Consider the following 17,024-nt stretch of genomic DNA (forward strand, 5'->3'; position numbering starts at 1 on the left):
AAGGAGACAGCGGGCGGGGTCGGGGGAGAAGAGATGGCTCAGAGGTTAAAAGCACCATCTGCTCTTCCAAAGGCCCTGAGTTCAGTTCCCAGCAACCATCTATAATGAGATCTGGTGCCTTCTTCTGGTGTGCAGGTGTCCATGCAAGCAGAACACTGGATACATAATAAATAAATGAATAAATCTTAAAAAAAGAAATAAAACACACTAAAAAGAAAAGGAAGGAGCCACCTGAACTTGAGGAGGAGGAGGAGGAGGAGGAGGAGGAGGAGGAGGAGACAATGACAGCTGGTGTGACTTTTTCCGGGACCCCATGGCTCCTGAACTTGATTTCAAAGTGTTTCTGTACCCATGTGGAGCCAGGTCACAGTTCATATGTGACGTCTCTTGTCCTAGCCTCCTGCTGCTATGGCAGAACACCACACACAGCCTGGGAAACTTGTAACTGTAGGTCTATTTTGAGCCGAGTAGAGCGTCACACGCCTACAATCCCAGCACTCAGAAGGCTGAGGCAGGAGAACTGTTGGATTTGAGACTATCCCCCACATAGAGAGTTCCAGACCAGCCTGGGATATGGCATGAGGCTTTGTCCTTCCTCTCTTCCACTTTGAGAAGAGTTTATTCGGCTCATGGACCTAAGCATCTGGAGACTGTGAGGTCCACGATGAAGTATGTATCTGGGGAGAGCCCTCCTGCTGCATTATAGTATGGAGAGAGCCATCATGTAGGGGCACAACACAAACTTCAGAGGGTAGAAAGATGCTGAAGTTTCACCTTTTAAAACTAACCTACTTCCCTAAGAATCCATGCGTCAACACTGTTGCACCAGGCATGAAGTTTCCAACAGACTTCCAAACCATTGGATTCCTCTTATCCCATGCCTGGTGGAAACAGTCCTTCCCCCCCCCCCCCAATTCAGCCAGTTACCCATTCTGTATTTATAAGATCCTTGCTCTAACCCTATATAAGCCTGCCTCCCTGCTCTCCCTGCTGCTTCTGTCCCAAGCAGAGACAGAAGCTTGGGTCTTTCCTAATAACTCTCTTGCGTGAGGTTTGTTGTGCGGTGTGACTTTGTGGTAATCCTTGGCTCCCGACAGCCAGTCTACCTTTCCCCTTAGAGCTGCAACACTTAACGCTTGGTTAGGGAAAGTTTCATTTTATCTTATCCTTTACAGTCCATCATTGTGAGAAGCCAAGGCAGGAACTCAACACATGAACCTGGAGGCAGGAATTGAAGCCAAGCCCGTGGAGGAGTGCTGCTTTCTGCCTTGGTCCAAGACATACGGTCAGCTACCTTTCATATACAGTCCAGACCTGTCTGCCTAGGGATGGTACTATCCTGAGTGGGCTGGACTCTCTTACGTCAATTAGCAAATAAGAAAATGTCTCACAGAAGATGCCCACAGGCCATTCTGATGGAGGTGATTCCTCAACTTGAGTTTCAGTTTCCCAAGAGTGTCAAGTTGATACCCGTGATGGATCACTGCAATGTGAGCATCTGTGTGGCCCCATCTATCCAGGTAAAACATCTGCTAAACTGCTTTGAATAGGATTCCTCTTGGAGGCAATGAAATGACTGCAAAGGGAAAAATGAACATGTCATAATGAACGGCCCTAGAGCATAAAGTAGTTTTCTTTAGCACCGTTTACAGGAAGGTGACGACCTTCTAATTAAAACCAAATATTCTAGGGCTGTGGAGATGGCTCAGTAGGTAAAGAGCTTTTCCTGAAATCCTGACCGCCTGAGATTGCAGGCTGAGAACGCATGTAAAAGTTGGACATGGTAGGGCACTTCGGTAACACTAGCATCCTATAGGCCAATCGCCAGATGCACAGTGGCTGGCTAGCCCAGCATTCCCAGCAGGGAGTGGCAAGAAGTAATTTGTCTCCAACAAAGTAGAAGGTGAGGACTGGTGTCTGTGGTTGTTCTTTGACATACATACACCCCCTGCATGAACATGCATGGACCAACTCCCTCTGTCTCTGTCTCTGTTTCTCTCTCTCTCTCTCACATACACACACACACACACACACACACACACACACACACACACAAAGAGAGAGAGAGAGAGAGAGAGAGAGAGAGAGAGAGAGAGAGCGAGAGAGAAAGAGAACACAAATCTGTTTCAGAGCCTTTCCAGATCCCCCAAGAAGACAGTCTTTGGGGAGGTGGACACAGATATCACAGTGTATATTAACACGCATTAACCACGATGCATCTCTGTCTCTCTCCTCAAATTTATGGGGATCCTCTTGCCTCATCTTCCCTAATGCAGAGATCAGCAGCATGGCTCACCATGGCCATATCCCCCCTCCCCAGTGTTAGGGCTTCACACGTGCTAGGCAGTGGCCAAACTGCTGATTCACACCCCCAGCCCTTGGCATGTGCTCTGACACTGAGCCATGCTAGCAGCCCCTCATGGGAGGATTCTAGGCAGGTGCTTCCCTGCTGAGCTACTCACCTTACTGGGGGTATCTACGCATCTACTATCCACTTAACCATTCCTTCAGCCCCTTACTGGGGGATACTGTGCAGGTACTATAAGACTGAGCCACACTTCAGATGGTGTTTATCACTAGATTGATGTGGCTTTCTTGGAGCAGTTTGTTTCCCCCACCACAGGGCCTCTGGCTCAACTTTAGATGTACAAACTCAAACGATAACAGCCAAAACTTCCTTAGCTCTCTGGTGGAGTTACACGACACATATACTATCTAAGTCTCAACGCATTTGTTCATTTCAACAATGGGATAAGCTCATTTTGTAGACAGGAAATGTTAAGGTCATGGAAATGATCTTCGGCTTCATTACCAGGAGACTATTAAAGTTATTATCATTATTATTTTTTATAAAGCTGTGTTTGTTTCTCAGTTTCTCTCTTAACCCAGCTATCACACAAACAACTGAGACTCTTTTATATTTGTTTAACACTAAGCCTCACAACACAATAACTGAGCATTTATTACTCTATTCTTAACCCTCTAAGCTAATCTGTTTTCCTCCTGGCGTATACCCCAGAAATACTTGCACTTTATAGCTTTCCTTGCTCCAGCTTCTCTTATGATGTTTCTTGGATCTCTCCTGTGGCTGAATCCCCTCCTTCCTCTTCTAACTCCTCCTCCCCTGACAGGCAGGAAGTCCAGCCCTATTCTCTCCCCTGCTCAGTGATTGGCTGTCAGCTGCTTTATTGGCATATCAGGGGACAAATTGGGGATCAGTGTCTAGACAACATTGAGACAGGAGATTCTCAGAACAAGACTTGCAACCAGGTTGGGGGTGGGGTACAGAAACCAGCATTTGAATTATACAATAATCTTCTACCTATAGGAGAATGAAGTTGGTTTTTTTGGGGGGGGGGGAGGTTCTTAGTCTCATTAGTGAAAGAGTTAAAAAACTGACTCAGAAGGAAGTATGAAGAAAATTTTATTAGAGTTTGAAAGGCAACAGCAGTCCAGCTAAGCTGTAAGTATTAGCAGTGGCCAGGAGGAGAGGAGATGGAGAAAGAATCATGTTTTTTTTTGTTTTTTTGTTTTTTTGGTTTTTTTTTTTTGGAGACAGGGTCTCTCTATTTAGTCCCAGCTGTCCTGGAACTTACTCTATAGACCAGGCTGGCCTCAAACTTGCAGAGATACACCTGCCCCTGCCTCCTGAGTGCCAGGATTAAAGGCGTGTGCCACTACTGCCTGGTTTGACACTGTTTAAAAGAAAAAAAAAAAAAAAAAAGGAAGAGGCAGACAGTTTATTAAGAAATGAAAGGCACTCTTAAGGGTGGGACAGGCCAGGGAGCAGTTGAAAGAATTTAGAAAGCATCCATTCCTGTGGTACATAGCCCCTGCCACTTCTACTACTCTCCTCTGTCAGATGATAAGGGAGGGGTTCCAGGCTTCCCCCGAAAACTGGCCTTTTTCATATGTTCACCTCCATGTTTGGCTCAGTCTCTACTCTCCGGCCACAACTTGTCACACTGAATTATAGCATTGAAACCACAGAGTGTTAGAACCGAGAGTCTGGGGATAACAGACTTGCATATTAACCTTGAAAAGTGCAGCCCACACACGGTGTGACTTTGAGCAGTGACTTCCTTGTTTAGAGTTCTGAGTATTGGCCTCTGTCAAATGGGTACAGTTAAGCTGTAGGCAGTGCTGAGGGTCAAAGGTGATAGAGATGAGATTCTCAACCCAAAATCACGTGTACCCCGTTGCCCTGTTTGCTAGGGTTTATGAACAACGTTCTCAGGATTGTTATGTCGGCCTGGGTGCTGCCCACTCTAACAAGCTAGGCTTGGCCACTTGTCCTCAGGACATCACTGAAAAAGACCATGTGAAAAGCAGAGAACAGAGATGGAGTCATTGTGGCCACAGTGGGAAAAGGAACAAATGAACAGACCCTGTGAGCTCCAAGTCCCTCAGGTCCTGGGCATGGGATCGAGGTTTTAAACAGAGGGCAAGCGGTATGCACAGACCATCAGTCCTGGTGCCCATCTTCCACGGCCACATCATCGCTTTGGCAAGTTGGTTTAGTGAGTGTCAGAACTGTGTGGAATCTGTTGCTGAGGTATCAGCTTCAGCCCTTTTCTCCCGTTAGCGTGAGATTCCCAAAGAAGCAGGGTGTGGTGGCGCACGCCTTTAATCCCAGCACTCGGGAGGCAGAGGCAGGCAGATCGCTAGGAGTTCGAGGCCAGCCTGGTCTACAAAGTGAGTCCAAGACAGCCAAGGCTACACAGAGAGACCCTGTCTTGAAAAAAAAAAAAAAAGAGAGATTCCCAAGGAAATGCCAGTGTTTGTGGGGTCCACTGTTTCAATAGTCTCACAGCCAAAGGGAGGGGAGGTTGATTGAAGCTCGGGAGACTGGTCCACTTGCTTCTATTAGCCGTGGGTGGGGATGACTTTCACATGACCCCAGCTTGTCATATCAACCTGATTAGGAAGTACAATGCTCCCAACGGTCCAGAACCCAGAGGCAGATGACTCAAAGCGGATACCCCCTCCCCTTCCTAAACCCACTGTTAATCTCTTTGGAAATTCTGCCTTAACCCTGTTCCCCCCTCCCCCGCCCCCCAGCCCCCACCCGCAACCCCCCCTTCCCATGGGGAAGAGCAGCGGTTGTTCTGACAATAGATGCTAGGAGAAGCATTGCTAAGTCCTGTTTCTCCAGCTCTGGTCCTTTTCTTTCGGGCTCCTGGGAGGTGTCTCATTGTTAGCCCAATGGAATGGCATGGAGCGGAGAAAAGAGAAACCTTTGAAGTGGAAGTCTCTTGCACTAATGGCATAATTACTGCAGGAAACCATTTACAAAGTAATTATGGGCTATTGTTAGCATGCTCCAGCTTTTTTTTCCCCCCCTGTTCTTTTTTTTTTTTTTCCTTTTTAAGCGGAAAAGGCTTAGCTCAGTAAGGGAGGAGGGAGAACCCTACAATATGCATCCCACTGAAAGAGGAGAGAAACACTCTCCTTGCAAACTAATTGGCCTCTTTCTCTATCGCCCTCCTATTACAATAGCAAAACTGAATCCAGAAGTCCCCAAGCCCCATGGGCATCCCCAGCAGCATTCTCTGCCTGGCTTGGAAGGTTGCTGGTATTAAAATGCACTGTTGAGAAATGCTGGTTGTAGCATTTGCTGAGGGGAAAAAAAATCTTCCCCTTCCCCCCCCCCCCCACAAGGGTAAGGAGGTCTTTAAAGTCTGTGCTGTCAACATATCAAAACACAAGACTCTCCTTGTTGGGAGAGCTAGAGCTCCCTCTAGCTCTTCCAGTTCAAGCCTGGTTTCCTTCCTACTAGCCCAGCTCTCTGAGGATGTTCCTACTGACCTTCCTCAGAGTCCTTGAGGACCAATGATACCCAGCTCATCACCTCTCCTCAGCGAGCTAATGGAGATACATATTACAATATTAACTTTTAAAATTCCGTATTAGCTCTCTGTTGGGATAAATGAGGTATGTAGAAAAACCGTTACACAGCATTAGCTTCTGTCTTTGCGTGGCACATCCATTCCCAGCGGATGGAGCCCTCAGAGCCAAACGGGAAAGGGAAGGGCCTACTTCCTCATGAGTTTGACTTTTCAGACTGAGGAGTATAAAGAATTGGCTGGAGGGGGTCTGGATCGATACAAGGTCCTCTGTGAACTTGAGTTTCCAGGGAAAAAATCTACACCTGTGTTAAAGGTTCTACAAGGCGGTGCTTTTGCCTCAACATGCCTGATCCAGCCCCAGATCTCACAGGAAACTGGAAATCCTTCACATCCCATGAGCAGAGCCAGGGAGAAGGATTATGAACAATTATACCCCAGCTTGCTCATGCACTTTGTCAACGTTGTCATGGAACCCTCATAGAACAGGGCCCAAGGTGGGAGGGATTCACCCAAGGTCTTTACCAGCCTGGCAGGAAAACCTCAGTTGAGGAATTGCATAGATCAGATTGGCCCATGGACACATCTGTGGGGAGATTGTCTCAACTGTTAGTTGGTATAGGAGGGTCCAGCCCACTGTGGGTGGCACCGTTCCTAAGTAAGCTAGCTAAGTTTGAGCCTGAGAGTGAGCGAGACAGAGAATGCGCCAGCAAGCAGTGCTCCTCAATGGTCCCTGTTTCAGGTTTCTGCCATGATTTCCCTCAGTGATGGATGGCAACCCAGAAGGGTAAACCTAACAAACCTTCTCCTCTGCTATTGTGTTTCCAGGCAGAATATTCGATCACCACAATAGAAAGGACACTAGGACCGACAAGGCTATTCCAATAGCCTGCTTCTAGGTTGCCTAGCAACCTGTGACATCATCATGTGCCACCTATAGGTGTGTGCAGGAAAAAGGCATTGGCCCATCACTTCCTCTCTCTTATACTCCTATTGCTCTTTCTCTTACTTTCTGTCTTGTTCTGTCTCTCTGGGGTGCTCCCCTTTCTCCCTTTGCTCCCCACTTTCCCACAATAAATCTCCTTTCATATCAGATTTGTTGTGTGGCATATCCCTTATATGTTATAACATTGGTACCGTGACTAACGGACATGTCTGGGCTTTCAAACTCTAACACGCAGGGCCACAGTCGCTTGCTCCATGGTAGTGGTTTTCAGCCCGTGAGCCGCAGCACCCACAGGGGTTGCATATCAGATATCCTGCACATCAGAGGTTTACATTACGATTCATAACAGGAGCAAAATTAGAGTTGTGAAGTGGCAATGAAATAGTTTTTTGGTTTTGGGGATCGCCACGACATGAGCAACTGTGTTAAAGGGTTGTAGCATTAGGAAGGCTGAGAACCACTGCTTTATGGTGTTAACCTGTGGTCGTGATGAGCCCGGGACTCTGGATACGTTAGGGGGTGTAGCCTGCGTGTTTTCAGGAAAGCGCCTGGCTCAGCTAGACTCAGTTACTCAGTGCAAGAGTAAGGTTGCCGTCTGTGTACCCATTATGCTAGCCAAACATCCCCACGTATATGTAATAGTCACGGCTCTCTGTAGAAACAGAACTGATGCAGTGGAGTATCTGTATATTTAAAGGGCATTTATTAGAGTGGCTTACAGGCTGTGGTTGGGGTAAGTCAACTGTGTTTGTTCCATTACAGAATGGCTGGGAATTTAGTAGTTGTTCAACGAGGCCAGAGGTCTCCAACGCTCCCAATCTGGTGCTGGAGGCCTGGAGTATTCCTGAGCTGCTGATCATCAGTCTATGCTGGCATCCCAAGGAAGTTAGTTCTAGTACAGGCAAGGGAATGCCTCAGCAGCAGGGTGGATGGTCTTGCCAGCAAGACTGAGGGCAAGCAGGCAAAGTGGTTTCGTACTTCTATGCCCTTTCGTGTGGGCTGCCACAAGAAGCTTTGGCCCAGCTTTAGAACGGGGCTTCCTGCTGCAAATAATCAGATTGAGAAAATCCTTCACAGGTGTGCCCAGCCGACTGGGCTTTAGTGGATTCCAGATGTAGTCAAGTTGACAACCATCACAGGGAGGAAGCAGTTTTAAGTCAAAGTTAGCACACTTCATTTTTTTTTCTTTAAACTAGGATATGCGCTGTATGTATACAACATACACTGACCATATTCACCCTTAATTTATCTCTCCCACCCTCTATTTCTCTTTTTACTGGTCTCCTTCGTTTTTTCAAGTGGCAACTCCTGTACCTTCATGGCACTATGGTAGGTGTCATTGTTTTCTTTCTTTCTTTCTTTTTTTCTTCCTTCCTTCCTTCCTTCCCTCCTCCTCCTCCTCCTCCTTCTTCTCTTCTTCTTCTTCCTCCTCCTCTTCTTCTCCCCTCTTTCTCCTCCTTCTATTTTGTTTGTTTATGACATGGTCTCATGTAGTCCTGGGGAGTCTGAGACTCACTATGCAGTCCACAGGCTGGCCTCGAACTCACAGAGACATGCCTGCTTCTTCCTCTGGATCACTGGAATTGAAGGCGAGCCACCATGCCTCATGTGCATGCGAGTGTCAGAGGATAGCTTGTGGCAATCCAGTCTCTCCTCCCACCCTGTGGGATCTGGGGGCTTGAACTCAGGTCCTCAGACTTGGCAGCAAGCGCCTTTACCCACAGAGGCGAGGCCTGGTAGCAGCTGCCCACACGTGAGCATCCCAGGGCTGAGCTTATAATCAGTGTCCTACAGAGCCACCCTTAGCCTCCTCTTTTCAGATGCCAGCATCTCTAGAGATGCTGAGGTCTTCATTGTGCTGCCAAGCAGGGCAGCCACTTCACCATGATGGACAGATCAAGCCACCTGTTGAACCGAGGGATGAATCGCTCTCTAAGGCTTTTGTGCAGGCAAATAGGGTATCTGTCTGCATCCCAAGGAGCCTGAGCACACCTTGAAATGATCTGATGGCTTCATGTGTAGTCAGGTGAAATCTTTAAGCTTCTGTCTGGCTTGGATGGATTCACCCCCAAATCACACGCTGTCAGCTGTGAGGGTGGACTATTTGTGTGTGCCCACACACGGGTGTAAGCGTGTTCGTGTGCTTACAAGTGCATGTGTGTGTGTGTGTGGGCCAGCGGAGAACCTCAAGTCTGTCTCATAAACTGTCCCATCTTTTTTCTTTCCTCAAAGATTTTATTTATTTATTTATTTATGTATTTTAAGTTATGTGTGCATGTATGTGGGTTTGTGTACGTAAGTGCAGTGCAGGTGTCCGCTGAGGCCAGAATTGGTTATCAGATTCCTCGGAGCTGGAGTTAAACAAGCGGTTGTGAGCCGTTTGATGTGAGTCCTAGGAACCAAACCTGGGTCTGTTGCGGCAAGCACAGCATATGCTCACAATGGCTGAGCCATCTCCCCAGCCTTTCACCTCTGTTTTTTGAGACAGGGTCTTTTATTGGTCTGGAGGGCTCCAAGTAGGCTAGGCTGGCTGGGTAGCAAGCCCCAGGGACCCTTCCTGTCTCTACTTCCTCAGTGCTGAGGTTACAGAGATGCACTGTTATCATGGGGGTTTTTAACATGGGTCCTGGGTGTCAAACAGGTCCTCATAGTTGCACAGCAAGTACTTTACTGCCATGCTATCTCCCCAGTCCTGAGGGCAGGATATTTTTATGCTGCATATTAATTTTGAGCAAGAAGCTTTGAGAATAAGCCTGCTGGCTCCTACTTGCACACTTACGCGTGTAAACACACACATGTACACACACACACAGACACACACACACACACACACACACACACACACGCCCATGTGTATACATTTCCCTTCCATCCCGAGTGATCAAATACATTGATTTTCAGTGGGTGCTTTGAGAAGTGGAACGTGTAGCTGTTCAAGTTGTGAGCTGAACTAGACATTTTTTTTTTTTTGAGCAAAGTTTTAATTGAAAGCACAATCGGTGGACAAGACGTAACACACATTTTCTTGGGAGCAAATAAAGTGAGCCTGTCAGCCTAAAACACAATACCACGCAGGACTTGTTATCAATGATGAAATGGAGGCGCCTCGCTGAATAATGCAGTTTTGAGAAATGGATCTGCCACCGTGGGCTGGATGGCTTCCCAATCCAGAGCAGCTTTTCTGCTGCGATCGCTGGTGATATGAACAAATACGGTTATTTAGCGTTGTATGATAAGGGCTGTCGATATTCAGAAGACCCGTGTAAGGAAGTCATGTGTTTTAAGTCTTTTAAAAGTTACTTACTTGTTTACTTAGTGTGCGTGAGTACGTTTGAGTGTATATGTGTGAATGAGTGTTTGTGTATGCTTGTGTGTGTGTGTGTGTGTATATACGCGTGCGTGTGCATACTGTGGCACGCATGTGGAAGCTAAGGACAACTTGTAGGGAAGTTGTTCTTTCTTTTCATCATGTGAAACTGAGGCATCAAACTCAGGTCATCAGGCTTTGGGGCAAGTGCCTTTACTCACGGAGTCACTTGGCTGGTCCGCTTGTTTTGTTTTTCCTTCTTGAGACAGGGACCCACTATGTACCCTTGACTGGCCTAGAACTCACTCTGTAGACCAGGCTGGCTTTGAACTCACAGAGATCCACTTGCCTCCGCTGCCCAAGGTGCGGGCATTAAAGATGTGCATTATCATGCTCACCCTGGTCCATGTTTTAAGACTGTGTTCAACTTTTGTAGGTAATGTTAGTGAAGCTTTGGGAACATTGTGGAGCATATATATTTTTTATTAATATGGGCATTTAAATAGAATATATCAGCAATCTTTTGTGATATTTTTTGTTCATATGGCTTATTACTAAATGTGTCTAAGTCTACGTTTATGTCAAATCTCTAGGCAGTTTCTGGGAAACAGTGTCAATGCTTTATTTTATAAGCTTGATGATCTTCAGTCTTTTTGGTATGTGTATTGGTGTGTGTGTGTGTGTGTGTGTGTGTGTGTGTGTGTGTGTGTGTGTGTGTGAACTCGCGCTCATGCATGTACTCGTGAGTGGATATGTGAGTAGGTCAGAAGATAACCCCAAGTGTCATTCCTCCGGCTCTGTCTTAGTCAGGGTCACTATTTTGCTGTGAGGAAACACCATGACCAAAGCAACTTGGGAAGGAAAGGGTTTATTTGGCTTACATTTCCACATGGCTGCTGCTCATCATCAAAGGAAGTCAGGACAGGAACTCAAGCAGGGCAGGAACCTGGAGGCAGGAGCTAATGTGGAGGCCATGGAGGGGTGCTGCTCACTGGCTTGTTCCTCATGGTTTGCTCAACCTGCTTTCTTTTTTTTCTTTTTTCTTTTATTTTTTTAAATAGATCCCAGGATCACAAGCGTAGGGATGGCACCACCTTCAATGGGCTGGTCCTTCCTTCATCAATCACTAATTAAAATGCTTAACAGCTGGATCTTATGGAGGCATTTTCTTGATTTTTTTTTCCCCCCTCAGATGACTCTAGCTTGTGTCAAGTTGTCACAAAACTAGCCAGCATGGGCTTGATCCACCATGTTTGTTTGAAGCAGGGTTTCTCACTGACCTGGAACTCACTGAGTGGACTAAGCTGGCTAGCCAGAGAGCCCCAGGCCTCCTCCTGTTTTGTTTCCAGTACTGGGATTGTAAATTTATAGCACCATGACAGGCTTTGAACATGGGTTCCGGGGCCTGAACTCAGGTCCTCATGCTTGCACCCGAACTACTTACCAACTGAGCTGTGTCCCCAGCCCCTGTGATTTCACTTTAATCTTTGTTTAGATGGTTAAACAACACCAGCCTTGGTGTTGGAAAATGTCACTAAGATCCATCTAGTTTGTCTTCTTCTATAACTTTTCTTAAACTGGCAAATCCTTTTCATGTGCTTTTTTTTTTTTTAAGCCCTAGAAAATTGTGTCTTGCTCAGTCATTGATTTTCACTTTCTCTGCTCTCACTCTGGCTTCTTCTTTAGGGGGTCTTACTAGCCTAGAGATGAGATATCGGGGTTGCCAGCCCTCACACCAGTCATTAAATTCCCGTCTCTCTGCTTCTCTGTCTCCCTCAATTTTATTGTGTTTGCTTAATCCACCGTCCCACTCCAGCTCTCCTCCCCTCTCTTAATGTCTGTTTCTTCATGTCTCCAATGTGGATAGTAACTCTGATACCATTGTCAGATTCCGTCTGTTCTTCTCTCTGCCAGCTTTGATGGTTACCTGTGCCTGTATGCCTTCTTTCAGCATTCAAAACTAGCTTTATGGAGCTTTACTTTCGCCTCCGGGTGTACGTGTGCATATCTGTTTCTCTGTGTATGCATATTTGTATGTAGGTGATGTGAACGTCAGCGTATGCATGGAGGCTGGAGGTTGACTTGTCTAGGTTTGGAATTACCTAGGAGACACACTCCCAGACGTGCCTGTGAGGGAGTTTCCAGAGCCCATTAACTGGGAAAGGAAGTACCATTCTGAGTGTGGGCAGTACCATGGTGCGAATTGGGGTGTTGGCTTGAATGAAGTGAAAAAAAAAAAAAGGAAGAAATGATGTGTGTCCCAGCCTCCATCTCCCTCTGCTTCCTGACTGCTCATGCAATGTGGCCATCGGCTTCACACTCACACTCCATGATGCATCTCCAGATCTACTCACATTGACAATCAAGATTAACCACTGCTATGATGACACAGTCTCTGGTACAGCAGTGTCCACAGGTTTCGCCTTTAGGAGCCTGGGTCAGGAGGAATCTAACCCTTTCAGTGATTAATCCATTGACGGACTCAGGTGGTTTTGTTTTTGTTTGTTTTGTTTCCTGTTGAAGATTGGTCTGATGTATTTAGATGCTAACTATTGATGCTAGTTACTGATACTACGTTCTCATGTGCCCCAAATATTGTTGCATAACCTTCCTTCCTGTTTGACCAATAAAAGGCTGATACCTGAGCAGGACCCAAAGAAGGTAGGCGTGGCAAAGGTTTGTGGGCTTGGCGAGTGAAGGATCTTGGGAAGGAAAACAGTCAGGTATCTGAGAAGAAGGAAGGAGGCCTCTGCTATGGGTTAGGTGGAGAAAGAAGCACATGGTGAGCATGGATGGAGGATTTGGCCCAGATGAAGAACATTAGCAAGGATTTGGGATCATGGATGGGTGGTACCTGAGATGGGGCTGGGAGGTAAGGTTAGTTTAGATGGTTAATATCTGCCATGCCCCAGGCAAAAGGCTTATTCTAGAAATACGACAGGTGGCTGTGATTTTATTGATTGACAATGGGTTAGAAAATACTGCCGTAATAATTATAGCCTAAGAATAAGCATTTATCAGGCCATACCGTTTAAATTAACCACAACAGTTTTGTTTTGTTTATTTGTTTGTTTTTGAGATAGGTTCTCTCTTTGTAGTCCCGGCTGTCCTGGAACTTGCTATGTAGGCCAGGCTGCCCTCAAACTCAGGGAGATTCTTCTGCCTCTGGTGCTCCGGGTCTGGGATTAACGGTGTGCACCCACATCTGGTAAGACTCAGCTTTTAAAGTGTAGATTTAATTTTATTTATATGTGTGTCTCTGTGTGACATTTTATTTATATGTGGATGTGGGTAACCTTGGAGACCTGAAGAAGGTGTTGGATATGGGAGTCGTGACCCTCCAGATGTGGGTGCTGGGAACTGAACACTCTTCCACAACAGGAGCAAGAACGAGGTCATCTCTGCAGCCCTGGGATCGATAGCTTAATAGGCAGATGGAAACTTTTGGAGGTTGGAGCCTAGTTAGGGGAAGTACACTGTGAGATGCCCCGCCACTTCCTTCTCTCTCTTTCTGCTTCCTGGTCACAGTGAGGTAAGCGGCTTTATTCTCCATGTTTCCTCTGTGATGTTTGCCTTGAAACAATGGAGTCAGTGACTGTGGCTTGAAACCATGAGAAAAACCACACTGTTGCTTCTTTTCTTCTTTTGTTTGCTTGTCTTACTCAGTATAGTCCATGGTTGCTTGAAACTCTCTATGTAGCTCAGGTTAGTCTCAAAACTCACGGCTATCCTCCTGCCTCATATTCCAAATGCAGAAATTATAAGTGCGAGACAATATGCACAGCTAAACCTTTCTCCTCTTTTAAGTTAGTTTCCTGATGTCTTTTGTCACAACCATGCAAGGCTGATGAACATCGATACACAGAAGACGCGTTTTCCTGGGAAAGCAGTCAACTATAGGACACTGAAAAAAGCTACTTGGAATATATCTGTTTTATGTTCCTAATGAAGTTGACTTTAAACTTCTAAGCCTCCTACTTCTGCCTCCCAAATTCTGGGATTACAGATGTGTGCTACCATGCTTGATTTCTGGCTTATGCGCCCTCTCTCTCTCTCTCTCTCTCTCTCTCTTCTCTCTCGTCTCTTGTCTCTCCTCTTTCTCTTCTCTCCTCTCTTCTCCTCTCTCTTTCTGTAGACAGGATGACCTTGAACTGCCTCTGCCTCTCAAGTGCTGAGGCTATAGGTATGTATCACCACACCCCACTTATGCAGTGTTGGGGATCAAAGCACAGGCTTCACATACCCTGGGTAAGCACCCCACCAACCGAGTTGCATATCGAATCCTAAAGTCCCAATTTCTTTTGCAAATCTGTCCCATTTGGAAAAAGATCCTAGTCCTTCCTTCTTGCACAACAGCTCACAGATCAGCTCTGAATTATGTCTTTCTCATTGGCCCAATAAATGGTAGGAAAAAATTGCTAATTGCTGGATTTATCATGTAGATATATGACAGCCATTTGTTCGTGATGAGATTTACTGCAATAAAATTGACTTGCTCCAGTGTCCTTTTTAACAAGGCAAGGGAGATCATGTAGCTCTTCAGTTTTATGTACTTCCATTGATGTGACACTTCAGCCAACGCACAGTTGGCTGCTGTCTGAGCTTGCTTCACAAAAAAAAAGCAAACAAAAAACTCAAGCTGGTTTTTACTTTTGGGCAAACTCCTTCCTTAGCAGAGGCAGCTTCCTAAGGGTGATACTCGGTGTCATGTAGCTATTTTCTCCAGATTATACTGACAGGGAGAGACACATTAAGATTCAGAATGTGAACCCAATTCATAAGTCTCAGGAAGTTTCTGAAGCTTACAAGATTCAGGAAGCTATACAAGCAGTAACCAATTTCCGGGGAGTGGAGACTGTGGCCTAGTTTGCTAGAAACCAGTGAGCTCAAGGATGCAGGTTTCACAGGTTGTAACCCACGCTGAGTGGGTCTTTTGGTGACGTAGCTGCCTTTGAGTCATCCCTGTTGCCTTTCACCTGTCCTCTGTGTGTAAGCTCAGTAAACTCGTTGGTTTTCCAAGTTTGACTTTGGTGGGACTGTTTCATTGTTCTGTTGCTGGTGTTCCATTGTGAGGGCATAGGTACTTGTTGACATCCCTGCCCCAGAAAAAGTCATACAGCACTCAGGAGGGAAGGGAACCTTGTGAGTCTCTCCATCCTTCCATGATGGAGTTGGGGCAGGCCAAATCAGGCGTGGGTCTCGTGCAGGAAGTCTTCATGACTGAGCATGGAAGAGCTCAGTGGCCATGTTACATACAGAGGACAGAGAATGTTTGACACCGCCCTTCCTTTTCCTATGACACTTATTCCTTCAGCCTTTCATCTACTGCAGTGTTCCTGAGCCTTGAAAGAAGTTTTAAAGATGTCCCATTTAAAAGAATTTTTTTTTGCCAGGTGTGGTGGCGCACGCCTGTAATCCCAGCACTTGGGAGGCAGAGGCAGGCGGATCGCTGTGAGTTCGAGGCCAGCCTGGTCTACAACGCGAGTCCAGCACAGCCAAGGCTACACAGAGAAACCCTGTCTCAAAAACAGGACAAAACAAAACAACAGCAGCAACAACAACAACAAAGAATTTTATTGTTATTTCTTTGTGTGTGTGTGTGTGTGTGTGTGTGTGTGTGTGTGTGTGTGTGTGTGCACGCACATGTGCATGCCAGTGCCTGAGGAGGCCAGAAGAGGCCATCAGATTCCCTGGTAGCTGGAGTTACAAATTATAAACTACCTGATACGGGTTCTGGGAACTGAACTCTGGTTCTCTGCAAGAACCAGCAAGTGTTCTTAACTACTGAGCCCGACCCCTCACGTGTCTCATTTAGAACTGTGCACTTACTCAACAGCCACTTAGTCTCAGCGATCTGACCAGTTATGAGTTTCTGCAGTAATTACCACTCATACAGAAAGACGCTTGTATTACCAAAGCTGACAGCAGAATTGATGGATGTTCCTTAAAAACTCCTACAAGATTCCGATGCATGTCTTGGGCCGAGGGTGACCAAGCTTATTACTGACATAACGTAACTGGGAGGAAATCCCTGCTCAAGATTAATATTAACTGTGTCTGTCGACCCCAAGGTCTCTACTCTTGGATATTGTTTTTTTTTTTTTTTTGTTTCTGGAACCAGGTTAAAGCATGTTGAGAGATCCCTTCAGGTCTCATGTGCTGCATGCCTGTGACTCAGGGAAGCCCGTGGAGCATCCCCTGTGAGCCAGAGGCAATGTCTAGTGGTGACAGTGTTGACACGTTATTATTGGTGGGAGATTGGCTCTTCAAAAGCCTTTGCAAGGCCTGCCATCACCCAGGTGAGATACACCCACGTGTCAGTCAACTTTACACGCTTCTAAGGCCACTTGAGGTGATAAATGTGCAGGCTTTGAACCATCTGAGGGAAGCGTTCTCAGCTGTCAGCAGCTAAGCATATTAGCCGTCAGATTCATGGTGACCCCCAGCACCTGTCAGTCTCAGCAGCTCCTTACCAGTCTCAGAGATTGACAGCCCTGTCTTGTCAGTTTGTCAAGTCGGATGACATTCTCTGCAGATTTGGCTCTGCGTGGACAAGGGAGCTGTCACGGATACCTTGCCGAGGCAGCCAAGCCGGCGGCAAGTCACAACAGCAGTTCCGTGTAAAGAGAACAGGGCAGGTAGGCACTCTACATCATTATTAATGTAAGAACACCTGCAAGTTAGAGCTTGTCGCTTTCTTAGATGTACTCAGCAACCGTGAAATCTTAAGTGCCGAGACGAGAAGTGGAGGTCTGCATCAGGAGCAATGGCTGCAATTTTGTAGCCTCTGGTTTCGTTGTTAAGATTTATTCTGTCTTTATTTGTGTGTTCATATGCATATGCATGTGTGTGGTGTATGCACATGGGTGAGCAGGTGACTGCAGAGGCCGGAAGAAGGTGTTACCAGATCTTTTAAAGCTGGAGT

The 17,024-nt window shown here is 46.4% G+C and overlaps 1 long non-coding RNA gene across 1 annotated transcript in view; it reads left to right on the forward strand.

Annotated features, from left to right (window-relative positions):
• Nucleotides 1-6,839, forward strand: part of LOC311587131 — a 76,773-nt gene extending 69,934 nt beyond the window's left edge. The window contains exons 2-3 of the long non-coding RNA XR_014775788.1: nt 1,176-1,520; nt 6,675-6,839. This is a non-coding gene — a long non-coding RNA (uncharacterized lncRNA). The remainder of the gene's footprint in view (nt 1-1,175; nt 1,521-6,674) is intronic.
• Nucleotides 6,840-17,024: the final 10,185 nt, after the last annotated feature.

Source organism: Acomys minous (genome assembly GCF_964271855.1).
Source record: "Acomys minous genome assembly, chromosome: 16".
Taxonomy (NCBI): Eukaryota; Metazoa; Chordata; class Mammalia; order Rodentia; family Muridae; genus Acomys; species Acomys minous.